Here is a 13,938-nt window from a genome sequence, read left to right on the forward strand (position 1 = left end):
GCGTTGTTGTCGGATTTAAATACTCTCTCAAAAACTGGGTATCTAATCACGACCGATAAGATTTTCCCCTTTTCGATTAAAAAGTACAATGAGATTTAGTCAGAACCATAACATTATTCTTCCAAAAACACTTATTAACATCCATGTAAAAGAAACACAACTCTGTTCATCAAATTATCTCACCCTTTGCCAGAAACGTACGTATGGCGAAGGCACATTTCGTGCCGCGGTGCAGATGACGCAATTAACTCTCGTGACAACGATTGGTTCGTGACGTCGCGTCATCAACCGTTCATGAATGGCCCTTGTATGAATGGCATTCTTTCTGTTGGGATGACGTGTGAACCTCATCATTAGTGACTTGGAAAATCGGTCGGATTTAGGTATCCCCGAAGTCGGTCGGAATTGGATACACTTACCCTACACTCTTCCACACTGACAGGCGCGCGCGCACATACGCACGCACATATGCAACAATAACAATGACAAAAATCAAAATTTTAAAAGCACTTGAAAGAAGTTAATAAACAAAGCAACTATTGATTCCCTACGATTATATGATCGTGACTGGCTCTCTTTCCAAGTTGGAACGTTTTCAATCTGCTGTCTGACGTCATCAAAGTGTTGAAAAACGTACGGCGATGTCTATAAAACTCTCACTTGACCACAACATTCACAATGCAGTGCATTCCAGGATTGAAAAAAACCACTGGCGTTGATCAGACACAGTCACTGAATGTTGTTATTTTACAAATGAATCTGCTTAACATTTGGTAAGACATGACCGTCAATAGTGCCGGGCGGTCGTGAGAATTCAAGGTTTTCAGAGACAGACAGTAAATAACGTGCTCTGAAATAAACACATGCCGAAAAATTCTTTAGTCAGCCAGTTGATCATCTGCCTGACAACGGATAGGAAGTATAAAATTGGTCGCATCATGACAATTTGCTGTGTATGGCGGTCATAGCAGACGATTTGTCTTCAGGACGGTCGTGAGAAAAAATGAGACAGACACCTTGCCCGAGTGACTAGACAGTAAATAACGTGCTCTGAAATAAACACATGCCGAAAAATTCTTTAGTCAGCCAGTTGATCATCTGCCTGACAACGGATAGGAAGTGTAAAATTGGTTGCATCATGACAATTTGCTGTGTATGGCGGTTATAGCAGACGATTTGTCTGCAGGGCGGTCGTGAGAAAAAATGAGACAGACACCTTGCCCGAGTTACAAGACAGTAAATAACGTGCTCTGAAATAAACACATGCCGAAAAATTCTTTAGTCAGCCAGTTGATTATCTGCCTGACAACGGATAGGAAGTGTAAAATTGGTTGCATCATGACAATTTGCTGTGTATGGCGGTTATAGCAGACGATTTGTCTGCAGGGCGGTCGTGAGAAAAAATGAGACAGACACCTTGCCCGAGTGACAAAATGATCAAGCACAAGTAGAATAAGCCGTAGTTAGCCTTTCAAAACCCTTTCATGTCGTGATTTGATGGAAATTGCTACTTATTAAAAGCATGTTACGTCCAAACCTTTTAACAGCCATTCCAACTGAACAGATTTGTAATTAACGTTTTTGAGACAGACACATTTAGAAAAAAGACCGTTTACTTCACATGCGATTGTATCGACTAAACATAAACACATTCATTGTTTTTTTTAACTAAGTGTGTTCATCTATCTCTGTTCTTTGGTTTCTAATGTACTTTTCACTGGATTTCTTTGTGTGTTTTTGTACTGGTGCCTTTGTCTATTGCAATGTGGCTAAAAAGGGAAATCGTGTCTGTCTCATTTCTCACGACCGACCTACCTTTTTCGCTGGTGGGGAATACAAACTTGACTTAAATTCGATCAAAGTTTATTTTTCATATGTAAATTCCGAAGACATTCGACACAGACCAGTGAAAATTCACGACTAAACAAAACGAAACATTTTATTTAATATCAAAGTCAGGGACATACCCGACTCTGAAGACTGTGAAACCTGTCTGCATTGTTATACTTATACAGTATATATATAGCTCACACAACTGAGATTGCTTGGCTAAGAAAATTATAATAATAATAATAATAATAATAATAATAAATAACTTTTCTATAGCGCGAGTCCCATCAATTGGCTCCAGGCGCTTTACAAATTCATTATAGAATAAACTAGCACAAATCAACAAGCAAACAAAGCATACATTTAACCGAGACATTATTGTAATGATATGATGCATGTGTAGTATGACACTCACACACATAGACAACACTGTGAAGGCGTGTATAGTAATGATTACACTGTATTGAATATAAGACTAAAAGGTAAGAGTACTGAAGCAAGAGACTGTTCACTGTGATAGCTGAATGCAGACTGCTGCAGAAGGCAAGGATAAAACTGAGGCTGGCTGTGTGGCCAGGCAGTATGGATAACCATGACTAGTGAGCATGCAGATATCACTACATCTCCCTTCTTAAGAAAAAAGACTATTGTTTATTAATAAGTTCTTTTTAAAGTTGATTGGGTGTATTTGTAATTTTGCTGTACTAGGTAATAAACATTCCAATGTAGGCAAACCATAGCCTTTTAAACACATAGTCTTTACATGATACCAATGTATTAAGTAACACCAATCATGAAGTTCTAATGATCATAACCATTAATATTCTAAATCTTCAAATGTCAGTTTTTCTGTGCATTCCTTTGCACTGCCTAAAGAGAGATACGGCAGTAGTGTTTGTACAGAGTCTGGGTCCAGCTACTGGCATCTGTTATCTATCACTGGTGGGAGCTGACTAGGGGCACGTTATCTGATAGCCATGCCAGAGACTGGAATTTCCTAAATTGCAGTCCTGTGGAAAGTCGCAACTGAATATGCACTATATTCTAGTAGCAATATATCACTGTTGGTCTGTTCAAGTGTATCCGTATGACTGCAAGATTTTTTTACACTATATGTTACTGTTCTTCACTACAACAGTCCTGTGGATATCTGTTTCTGCAAATAGAAACGGTGAGTCTACAGGTCTAATTTCTGCGGGGCTTTGACGATTCGGCCTGATCGGGTTGTTGTAGCTCCCGCTTGTGAAGGAAGCTGCTGTTGTAGAGGTTCTTGTTGTGGTGGTTTGGGTGTAGCCTCTACTGCTTGGGGAACGTCTCTGATGTGGACTCTGTTCCTCCTGAGCATCTGTCCTTGTTGCGTGGCAAACTGGTACGACCTCGGCTCCGCCCTCGGTCCGGTGACGGTAGCTGGGATCCATTTCCCTGCCTGGTAGTCCTGCACACGGGCTTGTTGACCAGGCTGAAGGATCGTGGTAAATCTTTTGTACTTTCTGGCGATATTGAAGCTCTTTTCTGATTGCGTTTGGGAGAGAGTTCAGCTTTATGGGCATGTTGGATCGTGCTTTTCTTCCTGTCAGAATTTCGAGGGGACTTAGAATAGATGAGGACAGAGGGGTGGTGCGCAGACATAGAAGGGCAAGGTCAGGATCAGTTCTGGCTTTGCTGGCCTTCTGTAGAGCATCCTTGACTGTCTGCACGTGTCTCACACTTATACCGTTGGATCTGGGGTATCTGGGGGAAGAGGTTATGTGGTCGAATGCCCACTCTCTTGCAAATGTGACGAAGGCGTCCGATGAGAATTGGGGGCCGTTGTCACTTATCAGCTTGCTGGGAATGCCATGCTCAGAGAACATCTGCTTTAGTGCTCTGATGACAGTGTTGCTAGTTGCGTCACCAGCAAGCTTTCTGACGATGAAGTACTTGCTGTAGTAGTCAGTGAGCAGCAAATACTCATAGCCATGGAGTCTGAACAGGTCTGTTCCAAGGGTCTCCCATGGGCGACTGGGCACCTCATGTGGCATGAGGGACTCAGGGGACTGCGATGGTTTGTGCTCCTGGCAGATGGGGCATGATTTGGTTCTCTGCTCAATGTCCTTGTTGAACTGTTGTGGGTATCGACGCATCAGATCCTTGGTGGAACTGATTGGCTCAGACCTTTCTGTGTCAATGCTACAATGTAGAGTGACAATCTTGAGTTGTTCGCATGTTGGCAGGCCCATGACTGCAGGTCCTGTGACGTCGACAATGTGGAACTGTGCTTCTTTCCATGACGAATCTCTGAACTTGCATGGGAAGCTGAAGATTCCATGACATGGTATTGTTGTGCCATTGTATGCCGTCAGACGTACAGATTTTGCTTTGTCTGCAATTTCGCTTGTTGGCATCTCGTCTTCTCGCAGGTGGTCAGGGAACATCTGCCGGAATGTACGTAAGGGTAGAGTATTTCCCTGAGCTCCAGTGTCCACTTTCAGATTGAGATTGTGGATCCCTGGTCGGCTGGTCAGCTTGACGTTGAGCTGTACGAAAGCCTCGTCTCTTCTTGTGATGGACGATATCTTCACATTGTTGAAGGACAGCATGTCAAAGTGGTCTTCTACGTCTGTGGATGCTTGAACATCATGCACAGCTCTGCGGCTGTCATGATGTGCTCCACGTCTTTGGTCACCTCTGGTGTTCTGGTTCCTCTGGCTCTGTTGTTTTTGATTTGAACCTGTGGCAGAGGACCGACACACCTTGGCCCAGTGGTTTTCTTTCCCGCATGATCTGCACTGGGATCCATAGGCAGGACATTTTCTGGGCTCATGTGAACGTCCGCAGTTCTTGCATCTGCTTGTCTGAAGGCTGTGGACATGTGTGCTGGGAAGTCTCATATCCTGGAGTTGCTGTACGTGGCAGGCTGTGGCTTCAAAAGTCCTGCCTATTTGCACGGCGTTCTCCAGTTTCAGCCCTTTTTTCTGGCTGAGGAGGTTTTTCTGGTAGTCTGCGTCAGTTGTATTGGCAATGATTAATTCGATAATGCGCTCGTTGGTTTCTTCTGTTGAGAAATCGCATTTGATCGCTTGCAGTTTACACTTGTTGACGAAATTGTCCAAGGATTCCGATGGGCCTTGTCGAAATGCCATTAACTTCAGGCGTGCAACCCGAAAGTTTTCTGAGGGCTCCAGCTGCTCTCTGAAGCGCTTGAGGATGGCAGCTGGGGTCTGCTCGTCGTCATCCGTCAAGGTCCAGGAGTTATATCTCCTGAGCCCTTCTTCTCCGACCTGAAGGAGGATGTGGGTTGTCTGTTCCGCTGTGGGAACTTTCTTGGCTTTGAAATATAGTTCAATTCTCTGCGAGAATAGTTTGAAAGATTCTGCAGGGTTGTCCGTGGTCCAGTCCATTTTGGGCGCATGTTCCATTTTGAGATGCTTTCCGTAGGACTGCTACCTTATGGAAAGGGTTTTTTGGCTCTCTTTGTCTTACTCTGTTTCAAATGTAGCACCTTTATTGCACTAATGTTCAAGCACACAACATGCACCAGTCCTCACATCACTTTCAGAGCAAATATGAGGGGTCTGACACAGTTAGGTACTATAAACATCAAGGCAGGGTGTATAGAATTAAGCTGATCGCGGGATGCGATAACGATAGTTCCAATTGAAACAAAAGGTTTGACACTTACTTTAAAGTCTTTGTTTTTTCCGCTGCCACCATGTAATGATATGATGTATGTGTAGTATGACACTCACACACATAGACAACACTGTGAAGGCGTGTATAGTAATGATTACACTGTATTGAATATAAGACTAAAAGGTAAGGTTAAACACAAGCACAAAGTAGAGAGTACTGAAGCAAGAGACTGTTCACTGTGATAGCTGAATGCAGACTGCTGCAGAAGGCAAGGATAAAACTGAGGCTGGCTGTGTGGCCAGGCAGTATGGATAACCATGACTAGTGAGCATGCAGATATCACTACAATTATGTAACCACTGTGCCCTGCGTTACGATTGACAGTTGTCGACACACAGCAAGTCAAGTGTGTCACCTCACAAATCACATAAGCAAAAATCATTTCAAAGCAAAAATGAAAGGAGCAATGTTGTCATTGACAATGTCAATGTTTTGGTATCTTTAGAAACCTAGTTGTATTTCTATTTAGATTGCTATAAATATAATATGTATAGTCTCATAGTTACATGTGTGTCAGTGTCAGTTGTAAATGTTGCTTCAATGTAGATTATTAACTTATTTCTAAGAAAGATGTAATTTCAGTCACAATAAGTAATGTTTCTTATGGTTTGAAATTGAATCTCAAATGCAGGGCTTCATTTACTAGTGCGCCATTGGCGCATTAAAAATGTCCCATCACAATTCCCGTCAGTGCGTCAAAGGGCGCATTGAGATTACGTACCACTGCGCCCACAATTGTACACTTTACGTTGGATTACACACACACACACACACACAGATAACACGATATAGCGGCTAATTCTCAAATGGCACCATATTGCACGGGCGGGGACGTAGCTCAGTTGGTAGCGCGCTGGCTTTGTAGCCAGTTGGTTGCTATCAGCGTGGGTTCGATCCCCACGTTCGGCGAGAGATTTATTTCTCGGAGTCAACTTTGTGCAGACTCTCTTTGGTGTTCGAACACCCACGGTGTGCACACATGCGCACACAAAAATCCCACGTTCACAGCGAAAGTCTCAGGGCTTGGAAAACACGAAGACATGCATGCATCATATCTCTAGTCTCCGATTATCATGATCGTATTTCGATACTTTGACGAGACAAACCCAATGCTGGTGTGTTGAAGAAGACAGCCACAGCGGGCTTGTTCGAATCAAAGTATCACACCATATCTTCAACGTATTACCAATACCTGTCCCAATATAGACCAGTTGGTCTAAGAGGACGTTAAACCCTAATAGTCAGTCATATTGCACCATTTTGCATCTTTGGTCAAAACGCGTACAGGCCTCTTTGGCGCTTCTTGCCTTCGACTATGTCCCATCAGAATTTGGTTGAGGGGGACAAATGGTCCATTGCCTTTTTCTCCCAGGCGGCTAAACCCTGAAAATGAGCCTGGAGGAGTTTTCAATGTTTGTGTGTCAACTGTAACAATAACATGTTTTGGAGCCAGTGGAGGGCTAAACATTTTTCCAGAACAATAAACAAGTTGAACAACAGCTGCAAAAAGATATTTACTTGGAGTCTTTGGTGATTTTGTGATATTTTTGTGTCAATCGTAACGGCCTGCCTGTTAGACTTGCAGAGTATGTCAATAGTAACGGCCTGCCTGTTAGACTTGCAGAGTATGTCAATAGTAACGGCCTGCCTGTTAGACTTGCAGAGTGTGTCAATCGTAACGGCCTGCCTGTTAGACTTGCAGAGTATGTCAATCGTAACGGCCTGCCTGTTAGACTTGCAGAGTATGTCAATCGTAACGGCCTGCCTGTTAGACTTGCAGAGTATGTCAATCGTAACGGCCTGCCTGTTAGACTTGCAGAGTATGTCAATCGTAACGGCCTGCCTGTTAGACTTGCAGAGTGTGTCAATCGTAACGGCCTGCCTGTTAGACTTGCAGAGTATGTCAATCGTAACGGCCTGCCTGTTAGACTTGCAGAGTGTGTCAATCGTAACGGCCTGCCTGTTAGACTTGCAGAGTGTGTCAATCGTAACGGCCTGCCTGCTAGACTTGCAGAGTGTGTCAATCGTAACAGCCTGCCTGTTAGACTTGCAGAGTGTGTCAATCGTAACGGCCTGCCTGTTAGACTTGCAGAGTGTGTCAATCGTAACGGCCTGCCTGTTAGACTTGCAGAGTGTGTCAATCGTAACGGCCTGCCTGTTAGACTTGCAGAGTGTGTCAATCGTAACGGCCTGCCTGTTAGACTTGCAGAGTGTGTCAATCGTAACAGCCTGCCTGTTAGACTTGCAGAGTATGTCAATAGTAACGGCCTGCCTGTTAGACTTGCAGAGTGTGTCAATCGTAACGGCCTGCCTGCTAGACTTGCAGAGTGTGTCAATCGTAACGGCCTGCCTGTTAGACTTGCAGAGTGTGTCAATCGTAACGGCCTGCCTGTTAGACTTGCAGAGTGTGTCAATAGTAACGGCCTGCCTGTTAGACTTGCAGGGTGTGTCAATCGTAACGGTCCTGTAAAGAGAACACAGTACAGATGTTCAATAGTAACAATTGCATTCTTTTTGTTATTATGTTGATACTGATAGTAATTCAGTTGATATTGGCATGTTACAGGTTGAAGAGATTGGAGAGATTCACTGCCCCTGAAAAGACCTGAGATTCACTGTGTCTGCTGCCAAAAGAGACACCAACACCTATCAGGAAGAAGTTAAAGAGCTGCCCCTCACCCCTCCTCGCTTGCCCCTGTCAGCTGCATCTTTGGCAAGAGGGGGACGAGACGTCGCAGAGATTGGGACGAGACGTCACAAGAGGGGGACGAGACGTCACAAAGATGCAACTTCCAACAGCATTTTCCAGACAGGTGTTTTGATGGCACTTTGTTGTGGCAGAGCTGTATGCCCTGTTAAGGTAAGACGCCAAACAAACTCTCTGATGCAATAAGTGTGAAATTTTGTTCGGTTTTAGTCACCGTTATGTTGGTTGAAAGTGAACTATGCCGTTACACGATTTTTTAGGGTGGGCGTGGTCAAGGGACTGTGACGTCATACCCAAAACATTGCATTTGGTATATATAACATGGCAACATCATCAGACAACAACACCCTCTTCACACTTGTCGGCATCATGCCTGTCTTATCAGAATTATGGTCCCTAATGCTGTGCTGAAAACACATTAGCTGTTAATAAAACATGCCTATATGTATTTTATTTTAAAGCAAATTTAAATTGATTTATGCTTCCCATAAATCAATTTATGTTCCAAAGTGTTTTTGGAGAAGAAACAAGTTGGTAAGCATTACCAAAATTTTACACTGTTTACATTGAACATACATCAGTCGCTTGCCTCAAAACTCACATCGGTCACTCACTACAATCTCACACAGACCGCTCATTCAAGCAACCTTCCATATCTTCTGATTCACACACATAACATCAAAACCTCGAATGAAGTTTCTGTCGCTGAATTTATTTTTCAGCGACTACTTTTGCCATAGCAAAAGATCGTTGTCATATAATGACTATCAAACAATAACAATGCAAAATGGAAATACATGTGAAAAGGTAATGTAGTTTAGTGCACTGGTTGACTAGAAAGGATAATGCTTGTTGTTCCAGTCACTAAACACACAGGTAAAAAAAACCACACATCAAGTGGGTTGTCACATCCATTTGGTAATACTAGTTACAAAAAAGAATACATGTGGAAAATTGCAATGCTGATTAGTGGACGGTTTGACTAGAACGCACACTGCTTGTATCGTTCCCATCCTAAAAACAAACGTAAAAACCCAACCCCTCAAATGGGTTGACACATCAAACACAATATACAAAAAGAAGAAAAATGGTTATCAACATGTGAAAAAAGGTACCAGTTCTAAAATAAGCAGCGGTAAAATCCTTGCTCAATTTAGTTGAGGTAGAAAACTCCCCTTAGCAATCGATGAGTCACCTAATGTACCCTCACCAACTGCCAGTTGAAATTAACACCACTTTAAATTGACCAATGTCCTTCACAACTGTTAGGTGGAAGGTGGGGTGGAGGAGGAAAATATTTCAGAGCTGGGTTACAAACTGCTTTCTCAATCTAAGTTGTGGGCGGAAGTGACCTATGAACTCTGGGAGTTCCTTAAAATCCTGGATCGGAAAGCAGACTTTCATATTTACCAAAAACCTGGATTGGGGTGCAGATTTGCCATTGTATTGTTAAAACATCAAAAAAGAAATTACCTGAAATTCAAACACTTTGTCCTCATAAATTATATTTATGCTTCCCATAAATCAATTTATGTTCCAAAGTGTTTTTGGAGAAGAAACAAGTTGGTAAGCATTACCAAAATTTTACACTGTTTACATTGAACATACATCAGTCGCTTGCCTCAAAACTCACATCGGTCACTCACTACAATCTCACACAGACCGCTCATTCAAGCAACCTTCCATATCTTCTGATTCACACACATAACATCAAAACCTCGAATGAAGTTTCTGTCGCTGAATTTATTTTTCAGCGACTACTTTTGCCATAGCAAAAGATCGTTGTCATATAATGACTATCAAACAATAACAATGCAAAATGGAAATACATGTGAAAAGGTAATGTAGTTTAGTGCACTGGTTGACTAGAAAGGATAATGCTTGTTGTTCCAGTCACTAAACACACAGGTAAAAAAAACCACACATCAAGTGGGTTGTCACATCCATTTGGTAATACTAGTTACAAAAAAGAATACATGTGGAAAATTGCAATGCTGATTAGTGGACGGTTTGACTAGAACGCACACTGCTTGTATCGTTCCCATCCTAAAAACAAACGTAAAAACCCAACCCCTCAAATGGGTTGACACATCAAACACAATATACAAAAAGAAGAAAAATGGTTTATCAACATGTGAAAAAAGGTACCAGTTCTAAAATAAGCAGCGGTAAAAGCCACCAACCAGCAGACAGAAGATCCGCCTTGAGCTACTGTTTGCTGGTACCGCCAAAAAGAGATAACCCATACTTCTGGTGCTACCTGTTGACGCCAGCCATTCATAGTCACCCAATGTACCCCTAGGATCCGCCTTGAGCTACTGTTTGCTGGTACCGCCAAAACGAGATAACCCATACTTCTGGTGCTACCTGTTGACGCCAGCCATTCATAGTCACCCAATGTACCCCTAGGATCCGCCTTGAGCTACTGTTTGCTGGTACCGCCAAAAAGAGATAACCCATACTTCTGGTGCTACCTGTTGACGCCAGCCATTCATAGTCACCCAATGTACCCCTAGGATCCGCCTTGAGCTACTGTTTGCTGGTACCGCCAAAAAGAGATAACCCATACTTCTGGTGCTACCTGTTGATGCCAGCAATTCATAGTCACCCAATGTACCCCTAGGATCCGCCTTGAGCTACTGTTTGCTGGTACCGCCAAAAAGAGATAACCCATACTTCTGGTGCTACCTGTTGATGCCAGCAATTCATAGTCACCCAATGTACCCCTAGGATCCGCCTTGAGCTACTGTTTGCTGGTACCGCCAAAAAGAGATAACCCGTACTTCTGGTGCTACCTGTTGATGCCAGCAATTCATAGTCACCCAATGTACCCCTACGATCTGCTGGCCCCAAAAAACAAAATCTTCCTACTGCCTTCCTTGTTGTAACTGTAGGCAAGCCGATACAAAGAAATTTCCCTCTAACTAGCAGCTACTTTTAATCAATTGGAGAACCTGATGCAGACACCCTTCAAGTCACCCAATGTACCCTTGCTGGTTATTTGCATCATTAACCCCACTAATTCTGATTGAACTTTTCTTGCTAGATGTTGTGCATACGGACGTAAGAGGTGAACGCATTAGAGGCCCATCTCCCTGCATGACGTATTTGTTCCGCCTCCGCCCAAGAACACAGATTCCTGAACCGCTGCATCTGGAATCGAGACAATGCATCCGCAATGGAATTATTTTCCCCAGGAACATGTTGTGCAGACACTACAAGGTTATATTTCAGGCAAAGCAAAACTAGTTTTCTAACTAGTGTCATGACTAAAGGCTCTTTTGAGGTTTGTTTCTGCAAAACTGCTACAATGGCGATGTTATCAGTGTGCAAAATAAGTTGTTTGTTTTCTAACTTTGGACCCCATGCCTCAATCGCCACCACAATTGGATACAGCTCAAGCAGAGTAATGTTCTGACCCTGCCACCATTCACTCCACTCGCCTTGGAACCACTCGGATCCACAAATTGCCCCATAGCCCACTGAACCAGAGGCATCAGTGTACAAGTTAATGTCAGGGGAAAAAATTGGCTGCTGATCCAGAAATAGACATTTGCCGTTGTGTGTAAACAAAAACTGTAACCAAATCCGCAAATCTTCTTTTGAACCTTTTGTCAAACGAATCTTGAAATGGGGCGCTGCAACCCCAATGGTCAGATCAATGAGTCTTCTCAAAAATGGCCTGCCTGGCAGGACAACCGCACATGTGAAATTAAGTAGGCCTACAATTGACTGAATCTCTCGGAGGGTGGCTCTCGACTGCTGCAGCAGCATCTCAATTTCTTGAGAACACTTCTGCAGTTTATCCAGAGGTAGCCTCACCTCCTGTGCAATGGAATCAATCTCGTAGCCTACAAAAGACATTGTTGTGTCAGGTGAGAAAGTCTTTTCGGGAGACCAATGTCACTGCACATGGCCAAGAACTTGTTCAATTGACAAACACCCACTTCTCTTGACACAGAAACAAGAAAGAAATCGTCCAACATATGGACTAGGTTTATGCCTAGCTTTGTTTTAGCTATCCATTCAATAGCTGTGCTAACTGACTCAAAGATCTGACATGAGGAAGAGCACCCCATCTGTACAGCACGATCAACATAGTACTCTCCATTCCAACAAAACATAAACAAATGGTAATCATCCGGGTGAAGGGGCAGAATCCTAAAAGCCTTCTTGACATCTGTCTTAGCCATGAAAGCTCCAGGACACAGCCCCCTCACCGGGCCGATTGCATCGTCGATGCTGGCATAAGAAACATATGATCGTTCTGGGTCAATGCCGTCATTGATCGATTTTCCCACTGGATGGGAGAGATGATGGATCATTCTAAAATTCCCTTTATCTTTCTTTTCTACAAGGCCAATAGGTGAACACTGAAATTGTTTGAAAGGAGGTGCTGCAAAAGGCCCTAAAATGCGACCCGCTTGTTTTTCTTTTTGAATGTATTCTTCAACCACTTCAGGAAACTGGCTTGCGGATTTTAAATTTTTTGGCACCTGGCCCTGAGCCTCCCCCTCAAAACCAACACGGAAACCCTCAGTGAAACCTTTGATTATCGCCTCTGATCCATCATACCCCTCCAGCCAGTGGGCCAACCGATCAACTCTGATTGGTGTTGGAATTGCCTCAGTTTTTAGCTGAGGCACCCCCTTTTCGGTTTTCCGCAGGAAAGGACTGTTCCTGTTTTTGGACTGCGTCGCAGTTGATGGCAGGGTGTTCACCTGCGTTGCACTGGAAACAAGCATGCTTGTAGCGGCATTTCTTTGTATGGCATTTTGCTTTCAGGTGGTAACCAAAGCAATAGCCCCTGGGGGGCTGCACCTTTTTTCCCCCCACGTTGACCGCCGCTGGTGCAGTGCCGTCGCGCTGTTGGGGAACTGCCTGCGCACTGTGCACAAACTTTAACCGTGCGCTCACATACAGCGTCGGGTTCATTTGTCCCCACTGCTGCAGACCTTCCTGCACCGCGCGGCGGAACGAGCGGTCATAGGACCTCCAATCTCCCCTTTCCTGCATGAGCTGCTGGACCTGCTGGAAATGTACAGCAAGGCCCTGTCCGCACTCAGGGAATACCTGCAGGTAAATCGAGGAAAAAATGTTCCAGGCTTTGATCCATTTGGATTCTGTCAGATTGGAAGACCGCTGAGGTGCATCACTGATGCGTAGGCTGGGTCCTTCCTGAGATTTTGTGATGGTCACATCATAAGCCGTGTCTCCTTCTCCCCCCTTTAGCAACAGCGCCAAATCAATGGCCTCGTGCGCCCACACTCGCTGTTTAAGTTTTGGGTCCACAAAAAGGTCCACCCTCATCACTGGGCTGGGTCTCTCACCTGTGATGTGGCGCACGAGTGAGGCTACTGGCTGCTGGGGGGTTGGAGGCATGTCTGAGAACTGGCTAGCTGCTGCCTGTGGAGCAGCTCCCCGCAGACGTGTGTTCTCCTGCTGGAGAGCCGCATTGTCCTGCTGGAGCGCTGTGATAGCTGCCTGGTCTGCCTCTGGAATACCTCCTGCCGTTCCCCCATCTTCCGGACTTCAGCCAGAATTGCAGCAAGGCCCTGACGGAGCACTCTCTGGTGGTGGATTTTTCTTTATCATTAAAAACTGACACCTCTGCTCCCTTGGCCCAACTATTGATATTTAACCAATGCATTTGAAAAAATACTTACTCACTGTACATATTTGTTTAAAAACACATTTTTTAAATTTGGAAAAAACAAGGGCAAATGTTA

The sequence above is a fragment of the Littorina saxatilis genome, linkage group LG15 (genome assembly GCF_037325665.1).
Source record: "Littorina saxatilis isolate snail1 linkage group LG15, US_GU_Lsax_2.0, whole genome shotgun sequence".
Lineage (NCBI taxonomy): Eukaryota > Metazoa > Mollusca > Gastropoda > Littorinimorpha > Littorinidae > Littorina > Littorina saxatilis.